This window comes from Centrocercus urophasianus, unplaced genomic scaffold (assembly GCF_019232065.1).
Source record: "Centrocercus urophasianus isolate 14NV4802_14NV808 unplaced genomic scaffold, USGS_Curo_1.0 seq_15, whole genome shotgun sequence".
NCBI classification, from domain to species: domain Eukaryota; kingdom Metazoa; phylum Chordata; class Aves; order Galliformes; family Phasianidae; genus Centrocercus; species Centrocercus urophasianus.
The window spans coordinates 24,093,824-24,106,143 of NW_024884697.1; the positions used below are offsets into that span (position 1 = coordinate 24,093,824).

Sequence of the window (12,320 nt, forward strand, 5' to 3'; positions counted from 1 at the left end):
TAGAGTCTGCAGTAACAGAAGTGAAACTTCTGGCTGGGCAACCTGCCAGTCTCTAGAAAATAACCAGAGCGACAAGGGAAGGCCACCCCCAAGGACAGCAACAAGAGACCAGCATATTAGATATGAATAAGAATATTCAAGTAATTAATACTAGTTAGAAACTAAGCTCGTGGATTGCTGGAAAGAACAAAAACACTCAAAATTGTCAGGAAGTGGGGGGAACACAGCACAAAGCCATGGCAGGCTAGAGTCCCCCACTGTATTTCACAATCATGAAGTTACAAACGGCCATAATGGACATATTAGGGTTTTAATGACAGCAAAATGAAATGGTCAGACAAAAAAATACAAAATCTGTCAAGGTAGGAATCTGCAACGTCCTGGTTAGGACTCCAAGAGAACATGTTATAAAATCATTCTAATGAGAGGTCATGAAACTTGATTGTTCCTTTCCTTGTTAAGCTACAGTATCATAAAGGAGTCTATTTTTAATAATATGGGAAATACTTCATGTATTTAAAGTGTATATATCTAAAGAAAAGAGAAGATAAGTTTTTAATGTGAATCTTTGTAATAAAAACACTAGTTTCCAATTAAGGATTTTTATTTAAAAAAGCCAATTTGCTTCTGAAACTAATTAAACTATACAGATAGTAACACAACAAGATTTCATAATCAAAAAGCATCAGCCCAATCACCTCTCCTAATCAAAATACTACTTTATCATGCTTGGACATAAAGTGGTTTTCAAGCAGGCCTATTTTCAACCATTTTCAGATTTTATGCAGAAGAAAAAGCCCATATTCTTCTGAATGCAGCAAGATTAAACAGAATCAATAGTAAAAGAAAACAGTGCTCAGAACTGCAGTTCGTTTTCTTTTCAAATGATTCACATAAATTTTCTGATGATTTCACATTGTAGCTTTGTTTGTAGATTACATATAAGATATAAATGTGTAGATAATTACAGTTAACTTCCTTTAAAAGAAACAGCTTCACTGATCAGATTGATATGACTAAACTTGGACAAATACTACAAGGACACGCACAGCAACAAAGTCTTTAAAAGAACTCTGAGTTCTGAACAGGCCTAACGAAGTTTCAAGGACTTTTATCAAGGACATCGATACCATCGTCAGATTGCTCCCTCAAATGATTACCAACTCACCAGATTAAACTTCAGACAAGTCTTAATCTAAGTCTTGGTCACACTCATAGGCAGAGATATTTTTAGAATAGTTCAAATTTTGAAGAAAAAAAAAAAAACTGGTTGATTTTTTACTTTCCATTGGATATTTTGGTTGGATATTTCTAGCTACAACATGCCCAATTTTAAGAAGACAATCCACACTGACAACTTCAGACTAGGACAAGGCAACCCTAACAGTACTCTTACTTTACAGAAGTGAGAATTGTATGTTACAGGAAAGAAAGGAAGTGCTGGGGTAGACATGTATATTATTAGTCTCCCCAAAGACGTAGCAGGGACAAAGGTGACTCCCTTCCATTGCCAGCAGTAACTGCTCCAGAGCGGCAGCACAAAGCTATCAAGGAGCGCTTGAACTTGTCCCAAAATATTTTCAATGGCAATATTGAAGCAGCTGTTCCTTTCACTGAAAATATCCTTGCATCAGTGCATAGAATCATAGAATCATGGTTGGAAAAACCTCAAAGATCATTTAGTCCAATCACCAACCCATCACCACCATGCCCACTAACCATGTCCCTAAGTACTACATCCACACATTTCTTGAATACCCCCAGGGACTTTTCAACTCTGCACACATGTTCTGTTAACACTTCCAAACCATCGTAAGAGTTCCAAGACAACTGTGAAACAGGAGTAGATTCATTACAAATATAATACAAGGAACCCTTTGTGTAGGATTTTCCATGTATGCGCAAAAAAAAGCTTCTCCTTCCATTAAAAAAAAATCTTAACACAGACCTAACTTCAGTCAATAATGAAATCAATAGCAGCATCAGGAATCAAAATTAATACTCTCTAAAGTTTAGTGTTCATGCTCCTAACTCCTCATAGCTTTATTCTCATTTTCCCATTCAGATATAAATGTTATTAAGAAAAAGTGTTTTTCATGTTCCGTCCAAAGACACTTTCTTCATACTGCACTTCCTATGATTCTCAGCTGTGGAGCGATACTGATAGCCTAAACGTGATATAGAGGGGTTATCCTTCCTCAGTACATTCAAGCAACAGACAATACTAAAAATTCTGTATGCCTGGACGTGCAAACATGCAAGTTTCTAAAACTGACAGTTATGACCTTTTTCAAGCCAGCTAAATTGGTGGCTGCAGTTTGCAACTGTCTGTGTACCTCTGGTACTCTATTATAAAGCAATAACTTAGGAAACTACCCCAAATTCAATCTACAAAATTATGAGATTTTCTATCAAATTTTGGGTGAATAGGAATCTAACAAGTTAGTTGGCTTTGCTTTCATTATTTCTTTTACTAAGGAGGGCAGGTTGTGTTTTTTTGTTGTTGTTAGTTTTTTTTTGGGGGGGGTGGGAGATGTTGTGCTTTTTTATTTTTTATTTTTTGATAATTCTGTTCCCAAAGTACCCTTACTTTCGTCTTTTTTCATTACCACACAACTTTTTAGCTGACTGACTTTACAGTATTCACATGTGATATGCAGGTCAAGTCAGAACGGAACAAAATCCCAAATGAATTAGTTATCTCAATTTAAATTTATTTTAACTTTATTGATAATTTTGCATTAGGGAGACTTGAATCTTATGGTTAAAACACTTGAAAGCAATTAGGAACCATATGACCACATTCTAGTATAAAGAACAAAAGCAACTGACAGTTCCACGATTAAGCCACAACCACTCCGTTTAAAACCGAAATATTTTTACCTTATTTTTTAAAGGTTGTGTCTATCTTAAAAAAAAGAAGTGTAATATGGGGAACGACACAATGCTTCTTAAAACACAGTGATACCCAGGGACTCTCACTCTCTCTTTAATGATCCACTGCTCTCATTCAGCTGTCTTTCTTTTTTCAAATCTTTACATATGTGACAGCTCTCAAAAGTAGACCATAGACCATCTGGCATTTTCAGAGGTGTAACTTGTGCAAATTCAGCTCTACTGGGAACACAATGCTATCTTCTGCCTGCGTTATAAAAGATACAATAGAATGTAGAACTTATGAGTTGTTTTGAATTATTCATTTTTTGCCTGTATATTCAAGAAATTTTACAAACTCTGCATTTTGTACTACATAATCACATGCGTTAAAGGTACAAAGAAACTTTTTGACACCTCTTTTCTACAGAAAGATGGCATTTTGTTTGATATGTGAACATTCAGCGCCTGTTATATCATTCTAAACAGGCCGTGTGCTGCTACAAAAGATCCCATTTTACACTATGTATGAGCAAAAATTTTATTCTTGATAGTCAGTAACAGCAATACACATCGAAATTTCAAATATGAGTTGGATGAATGTTCAGCATCTTCAAATCAGGATGGCATTGGTCACTTAGTATATGTTGAAGACTTTTTTTTAATTCCTTCCACAACATTGAAATACTGTCAGTTTAAGCATCCACAATGAATAGTTTCAAATGTACTAAAAAATACTGTGCTTTTTAGGTTAATATGTTTTTAATCTTTAGCAAAACCAGTACATTTAAATCAATATTTCATACAGTACTAACACTAGTGGATTTTCAATAAGAATGATAAATACTGGATTAATGATTCAATACACTGAATCTTTTTTGATAGAAAACTAGCAGATAATGTAGCTAGTAATAACTATACATGAATCTGCTGCCTGTGGAAAAGCAATAAAAAGGCAATATATTGCTATAGCATGTAATCTATTAGCGCGTTTCACTGCTTCCCTGTCACTGCAAACTGGGCCTTAACACAGTCACTTCTGCTCTTATTTAATTGTGTGGTTACTATCTGGTGAATATTCACATACTAAACATTTGCTGTGATTCTGATGGTTTTGGATGAAGTAAATATGCACATTCTGACTGTATAATCCTAAAATGGATACGTATGCCCACTGACACTACGTTGCTTATACCTCTACAAAATAACAGCTACTCATATAAGAAAAATCCCGACATATGCATTTAACAGAAAAATGTATGTAAACACAGGGAAATGCTCATCAAAAAGAGGACAGTTTAAGCTATCATTAGGGATTTTAGATGAAACAAAAAACCACACATGCACAGAATACAGGCTCCTCAGAGTCAAAGCGAATCAAAAGAAAGCATCAGGAGGGAGAGAAAAATTGAGACAGCTAATTAGTAGCCTAATCACATCAAAAGCAATTCCAAGGCAGCTGATACAGATGCCCGTGGAGTTTATAGGCCAGCCAATGCCACCGATGGAAAAAGTACTCTCCGGTTACAGCCTGGTCATCTGACACACACCCAGAGAGTTAAGAGCACTTATTTTCTTCATTTATGACAAATCAGTTCACGACATCAGATCAGGTCAGAAAGGCAATATTTTTCCAGGTGGACTAGGGTGGAACAAAAATGTACAACTGCTGGGTGTAAAAAAATATAACCTTTGGCATTTTCAAATATTGGGACAATACAAAATAGGATTTCAGTTCAGAATATCCTTCGAATTTCTCTGCCTCCCCCAGAAAGTTGCAGTTGCATCTGCAATAAGCAGATGAACTCTTTTAGGAAACAGACAGGTCCTGCTTTGGTCTGTTAATGCTGAAAGCCAAGATCTACATGCTAATTTGAGCTTGGGAAATTGTTTGATCTCAGTGGTAGCTGCTCCTGCTCGCTCTGCATGGATCACACTGAAGAGACCACATGCGAGGAAGGTAAGAATCAGGCCTCTGTTCCTTATCAGTACTGCTTCATAACACAAACCCAAGCTTGAGGGGAAAAATAAAGCACATGACAGATAGACATGAATTGTACAGTAAAACCAGGAGCTGCCTGTATTCTAGAGTAAAATTAAGGTAATTCCACATTGCTTCTGGAAAAGACATAAATTCCTGAAATATAAAAGGCAACATTTCAAACTGACTAGAAAAATCTCACCTTTTCAAAATTATTACAAATTGTATGTATGCATTTATATGCTCAATAAGCATAAAATTTCAGTGAAACTGGGAGAACTCAAATATCTCAGTCTCTCTCCCTCCCCACGTTTTAACTAAAATCCTGACTAGTCTCTATGTGGATCTTCAAACTACATCAATAGTTTCCTCTGCCTAGCTATCCAGAATATTAACATTCAGATTACAAGATGTGCCTCTGAGTCAATGTGTGAAGTGGCTTTTGTCAGCAATTATTTTTGAATATTTTCTAGGACATAAATGGCATATACTGCAGCTTCCATATCATAGAAAGCATACATTAACTAAATAACAAGGTACCATCAAGGTACAATCTATCTTTTAAAATCAATTTTTCACACTGAATTTTTTATACCATGCTGACTTTACAAGGAAAACAAAGTTCAACTAACGGCATCAACCACTTTTTTAGAACTGTTTCTTGTAAGACACGAGGACATCTTCAAAATGAATACAATATATTATTATGAAACAGGATGCCCTTTGTAATGAAAATACTGCAGTAAAATTGCTGGTATGAGTTTTGCAAGGCCCACACTGAGAACACCTTGTTAAAATATGCCTGAGAACATCCAGGGAGTGCGAGGTATAACAGAAATGGGGCTGGAGGGGGACAAAGGGAAAAGGCTGTCAGTTCTCAATCTGAGAAGGGCCAACGAGAATGCCATGTGTGCATGTGTGTTTATGGGTTGAGAAGGTGACACATGTGCACAAGAAGGTGCCAAAGTACTCTTCAATCTGTGCAAAGACACCTGCAGTGCCTTCCTCTGGAAGCACCGCAGGATCTCGCACATTGTTTGAAGAGTTGCAGAAATTGTTTAAAGACGTCTTTGACATACTCCAAAAGAAGCAGTTACCACAGGGAAGCATGAAAAGGGCCAGTAGCCAGAGGTTTACAAAGTTGATAGGCAACTGAACACGTGGAGTGAATTCCTGTATTTACAAATCCTCTTCCCTGAAGTGTTTTCTCAAAATGAAGAAATGCCTGCTGATTTTTTTAATGACAGCAACATCAAATTTTCATCGTTGCTAGATTGAGTAAAGCCTTTGCATTTTTTTAATCACCTGTCATCTAACAGCTATCTCAAAACTCTGAACATCCTTTTGTCTTCTAATTACCATTAGGTTATCAGCAAACTCTGCTTCCTTATCATACACAAACCCTGCCACCATCCGCAGTGTTTCTCAGTGAGTCTGAAAATATCGGCATTTATGATAAACCGTGCAGACGATAAAAACATTCTTTCTAGAATGTAACATAGAAATAAAAACGATTCACATAATGCAGTGATTGTTATACTAAATCTGCATAAAGTGGGACGCAGCTCTCTCTGAAGAATCATGAGAACAAACAGCTGTAGCTTGCCATAAAAAAATCCACAAGAACCCAAACACAAAACAGGCCATTGTAGGTAACAAGCACTCAGATTTCTGGGAAATAGATTCCTATATAAAGCTGTGTTCAAAAGTGGGAAATTTTACTCCAAGCTTTCCCCTTAAAACAATTATCTACCCATTTTCTACCTCATATGTTCTGCTAGGGAACTGGGAAAGAACTGCAGTGTATTTGCTCTTATGTTTCACGGCATTCCAACTACTTACAGCAGTGGCAGTCATGGCACTGACATGTGCAATGCCGGATTAATTTACAGTCATCATTCCAGCATTCTGTGTGCATACTAATGGTGGTTTACATATTCACTGATGACTTCTGAAGGTGATTTTTTTTCTATTTAGGTAAAATGCTTAGGTATTTCTTCCTATGTTTTCCACATAGCTTACTTATTTAGAGGCATAATGATTCTCTTAATTTTTTTGTTGTCCTTGTTAAATGTTGCTTTTTAAAGAATGGTGTCTTACAGAAACCGGATATAAAAACAAAATGATACATAGAATAAGAATCAGAGTATTAGTTTTTGTTAATTTCTAAAGTGGCAAAAATGATTTATTCTCTGACCATAAATAATTGGTAATTCAGTAAATGTGAAGACAGTCCCCAGTGCTATGAAGGATACAAAGGGGTGCAAAACCAATACAATCCCATCTCACTGAGGAACAGCACTGTTTGCTTCTGGAGCTCTAATTTTGAAAGGAAGGTTAATTAACCACCAGGCGCAAAAAGGTAATCCAAGCTGTTGGCATGACAATTACAGCACTTATGCAATTAGTACATATTACAACATATGGTTATACCAATGCATAAAGGCGCACTGGAGTCCCATGAAACTAACACATTAAATCAAATATTTGGAAGAGTTTTGATGCCTCTCACCACTGTGTTACTTGTTCCCAAATCAAACAAACTTCAAAGAGAAGCTACAAACAACAGGATATCTCTTGCTGGGTATTGCCTCATAAGCGGCACAACAGGATGTACCAGACAGGAGAGATAACCTGAATGTCATTAATAGCCACAGGCTATACCAGTGCACAAACAGGTCCTCTTGGCTCCAGCATCTTCTACTCCCTTCCTCCAGAGGTCAACAACCACAGACAAACTAGTTACCATTGAACTGTAGGAAAGAAGATGGAATGGTGAAGCAACGAGCAGAGCTGGCTTCACAGCCAAGCCCTTTCAGCACTCACCTTTGAGAGACAAACACACAAAGGTCAAGTTTATTCACCACTGATCCTATATACAAAATTTCCCAAGACTCCAAAAAGCGCTCCAGCTCAGATATCTCCAGCCCTGCTCTTACCGCTTTGTCTTGCATCATCTCTGTAATTCTAAACGCCTCACAGAATTGCTATCAACAAAATTAACAAGATGCACAAAGATACAGGATTAAAAACAGGACAAGAAGAATGGAGAATGCGAAAAGGTAGTGAGTGAAGATCGTAACAAAAACAGTAACATATAAATCGATATCTGAGATTCAGACCCCTCTGCTGCACTCGTTTTCTCTGTGCTATTATTTCTAGCAACCTAGAGCTGATGCAAAGTTTGGCATCAGCTATCAAATACCAGAAATCCAAAGGAAGAAAGAAGTAAAGCACAGCTGCGAGGAGAATGGAAGAGGAGAAGCACATGGGTAGTAGCCAAAAGGAACATGCAAAAACTTGGGATTTTACACTATTAAGCCCATAGCAGGGGAAAAAAAAACATCAAAAGGAGCAGATAGTAAACACCCAGTAGAAGACAGCACTGGAGGGGAAGAATATAGGAAAGGGAAAAATACATGATGAGATGAGCCCTCTTGGTCTGTGAGGGCAGAAAAGAAGAAAAATTGTAAGTACAATCCACTAGAGATGAAGCATTTGCTACAAACTTTACATGTAAGGAAATAATTAAATGATAAGCCATTCATTGATAAGCAATGAAATAAAATGAAAATCATACTTCCACGGTGATTCAGATAGAGTTGAAACAACAGTTCCCCTTCTGCCAAAGGTCAGAGAAGCTCCAGGAGCCTAGACCAGCAATCAGCCACATTCAGCAACACATGAATGATGGAAAATGGAAATCCTGTGTCAGCAGCGACTGGATGTGAGGTCCGCAACAATACTTAATTTTGTCTTTGCAACAGAATGGTTGATTAACAAAGTGACTGTCAGTGGGAAAAAGAGAAGGGGAAACATAGCAGAATGTATGAGGTGTCCAATTCCCAATCCTAAAAAAAAACAAAAAGGGAGGAGAAAGAGAAGCAAGATGTATCTGCATAGTATCTGCATTTCTGCCTGCTGCTCATGCACACAGCCCTTACAGAAGAGCAAATGTCAGAGTGCTGACTGTGTCTGGTGAAGACTGAACTTCCTGTAAAATGATGCACTAAGTTTCCTGAAAGGAAGCAAAACATAAGCTGCTCAAACAATTCCCAAGAAAGCTCTGATATCAGAGTCACACAACTGTAAATCTGCACTGCTAGAAAAATATAGCGTCCCATTAACAATCACCAATGACGAGCACAAAGATTCAGAGAAACAATCATATTAATTTAAAGGAGAAAGTACCAGATCATATGAAGGAATAGGTAAATTATCTCAGTTGTATAAGACAATCCATACAACTTTTTTTCATTTCACCCTGCAACTGAGCTAAAACTCTGATTCTCCTTTCTGTTCATGAAACAAGATATAAATCTCTGTGAAATTATTATGCTCAAGCCATTTCAATATAGTAGAGGCCAGTAGCACTTGCAAGTCCTTATGCTACAAAATTGATTGAATAGCAGTAGAATACTGGGTTTTATCTCTAACGTACAGAAAGCGAATTTTCTTATTTCAACATGTTCAAAAGCACTCAGCATACATGGGGAATCATTTTCGTTCTCTATTAAATATTAAAAATACTTCTTCCAACTTATAAAACTTTATTTAGTTCACCTATTATTTCGAAATACTCCTATAGCATTTAAATTTGGATGAGGTCCATGCTTTGAATCAGGATCTTTTATGATAAAACCTTCTGCTTTGTCTTTTATTTAGAAGACACATTTCCTTTTATTTGGGGGAAAAAGAAAATTAATTATCACACCAATCACAATTACTTCTTTTAAATGGAGTGCAGGTAGAACAGTTGAAATTTGTGCTACATCAGCTTTATTCTTTATACTGAAAAGTACTGGTTTTTACGTCTAAGAACTCTCGGTTATATGTCGTATATGTTTTGCATATAAGCAGAAGGACTCATAAGATCGAAACAGCATGTTAAATGAAAACATAACAGTTTAAGTTATGCCTGTGTTTTTTTTTCCTTTCACAGTTCAAGAGCTTCAGTAAGTCACAGCACAAGCAGGAACCCTTTCTTTCCCAGAAGGATCAAAAGGCCAGCAGCAACCCTCACTCCACAGCAAAGATAGCAACTACATTACATGCAGACAACCTTCCTCTGCTTTTTACAAAAACCTTCAGCCCCACAGAAGCATTCATGCCTTCAGCAGCATCAGCAGCTCAAGTAGTTTAGCCATCAACAAGCCAAACTGATGCCTCCATCCCTTTGTGCTTTGCAGCTCTTTGGCACTGAGGGAACAGCTCAGCCTCTCTCCTTGCATTTCTTGGCCCCAAGAAGAAAAACTTTAGGAAATAACAAACCAACTGCCAAAAGGACACAACTGCAGCGTTTTTGAAACATCCTTATCAACTCCACTGAAGTTTCATGCCATCTGCCATTTTATTTACACTGTTGCCACAGCCTTGCCTCTAGGAATTAACACCAGCACCCTTTTCGTTATTGTCCCTCCACCACAACTAGTTACATTTTACTGTGTCACATTGTTTTCTTTGGCTGCTGGGATTAACAGAATACAATAGGAACACCCCCAGGCTACCTTATATTTAATTAGTGTCCTGCTTATTTAGACAGAATTCCTGGTTTATTTCCAGCACAGTACTGCCAACTCAGATTATGTAAATACTATCAATCATTTTATCTTTAAATATGTCCCTTCTATTGGCATTCTCAATTTTGAGTCTTTAACTTTCAGCTTTTGTTAGAAACTACAAAGATTAAGACCAAGTCAATGTTTTTATTTTATGAAAATTTAAATCCCACATAATAACATGACTTCAGAAGCTGAGATTTTCATAGTGCGCTCTTATATTTAACATCTGGTCTTTTTCCTGAGTCCACCATACCATACCTTTCCATAATTTCCACTTTAATTTACTGTTCACTCTCCAGTAATAAAAACAATGATTCTAGTAAGAAGGTTCTCATTGCTACTTACGAAGTTGTTTAAAATGTTGATGTTAACACACCAAGTCAAAGCGAACAGGACTTTATTCTGAAGCGCTTTAGAGTTTTCCAGCCACCCTCTAAACATGACCCTCCTGTCACTGCTTACAGTTGTGTTATTGTAATAGAGAAAGAAGTGGGGAAACACTAAAAAAGGATTGGTAATAATTAAAAAAAAAAAAAAAAAAAGAAAAAAAAGTGGGGTAAGGGTGTGGTAAAGAAAACGATGCAGAGAAGAGAAAAATGCCCCAGAGACAGTAACCAGAACAAGAATGGATCATCCTTTTCTTTCTATTCATAATTTATAAAATAAATATGGAAAAGAGGGCTCTCAACACGGTTTATTAAGAATGAGAACAAACCTTCAACATCCCTCCAACCCTGACTCTACCATGATAGCCACAATGTCAAGATCCATATTCTTTATTTTCTTTCAAAACTACCATATCTAAAGGAAAGATTTTATGATTAAAACTTTAAATTGCCATTCCTTCATAGTATCTGTGAAGATTATTTTTAACACTAAGTTTAAGTTTTGAGAGCAAAGTAGACCCCTGCATGTGCAAGAGCTAAGAAAACAAGCCATATTTCCCTTTCCACAAGGACCTGTTCCACAAATACCTGAAAAAATATTGATAATGTGGGCCATAGTTCTCACTCTATTCCACCTATTCCAGCAGACTCTCCAGTGTGGATGCAGCTATGTCAACAATAGAAAGTTTTTGCCAGGTTATTTGCTGTTCAACAGGTGAGCATAACAGTAAATAAGGTCTCCCCATTAGAATGTTTTGGTCACAGAGCAGATACCACGTAATACACAAATAGTCAAAACAAACAAATGAAACAGAAGAATTTATTTGAAATAAGAACTGAGTTTATCACTTGAATTACAGAGAAAAGATTCCTTAGGTAGAACATTAACATACATACGGAATTAGAAAATCAAGCAGACACAATGCTAAATTAAACAACAAAGGAAATAAGAAGAGCAAAGAACAAAATAGTTAACCACTAACAAAATTCCTCCCTTGAAATTTCTCCTTCTGTGCTGCTTCTCCCCCTCCGCATCTTTTTGAAGTTAAACACTGTCTTCTTTGTTTTAAATACAAACTCACACTGGATTGAAGTTTCCAAGTCTCAAGCCTGAACAGAACAGTTTACAGAATAGCTGTGATGAGGATGGTTACGAAACATGAGGAAGAATGTTATGACTACTTCAGACACACAAAGGTACACAACAAAACACTTCCTAGAGTGGTTTGTATATAGTTCCACTGAAAGGTCTATTTCCATGTAAAAATATTTATCAATACCGATTTTACACTACCAATATTAACTACTGTCACTACAAAGGGAGAATATAATAATATTAGCATTTATTTAAGAGGGAAAAATGTTTATTTTTAAGTTCACAAAGTGAATACTGAATTGTTAAATGAGTTGGCTTAGTTTAATAGAATTACTTATACGAAATCTCCATATGCATTATCCCAACTTAGCTCTTTATTTTGCCTTATCATCTGAATTATTTTTTTTTTCAGTCACCTCTAC

General features: G+C 36.6%; 1 protein-coding gene across 1 annotated transcript in view; it reads right to left on the reverse strand.

The window, feature by feature from the left end:
• The window catches only part of MDFIC (MyoD family inhibitor domain containing), a 49,158-nt gene that overhangs the window by 15,939 nt on the left and 20,899 nt on the right, over positions 1 to 12,320 (reverse strand). The gene's annotated exons all lie outside the window — the stretch shown is intronic.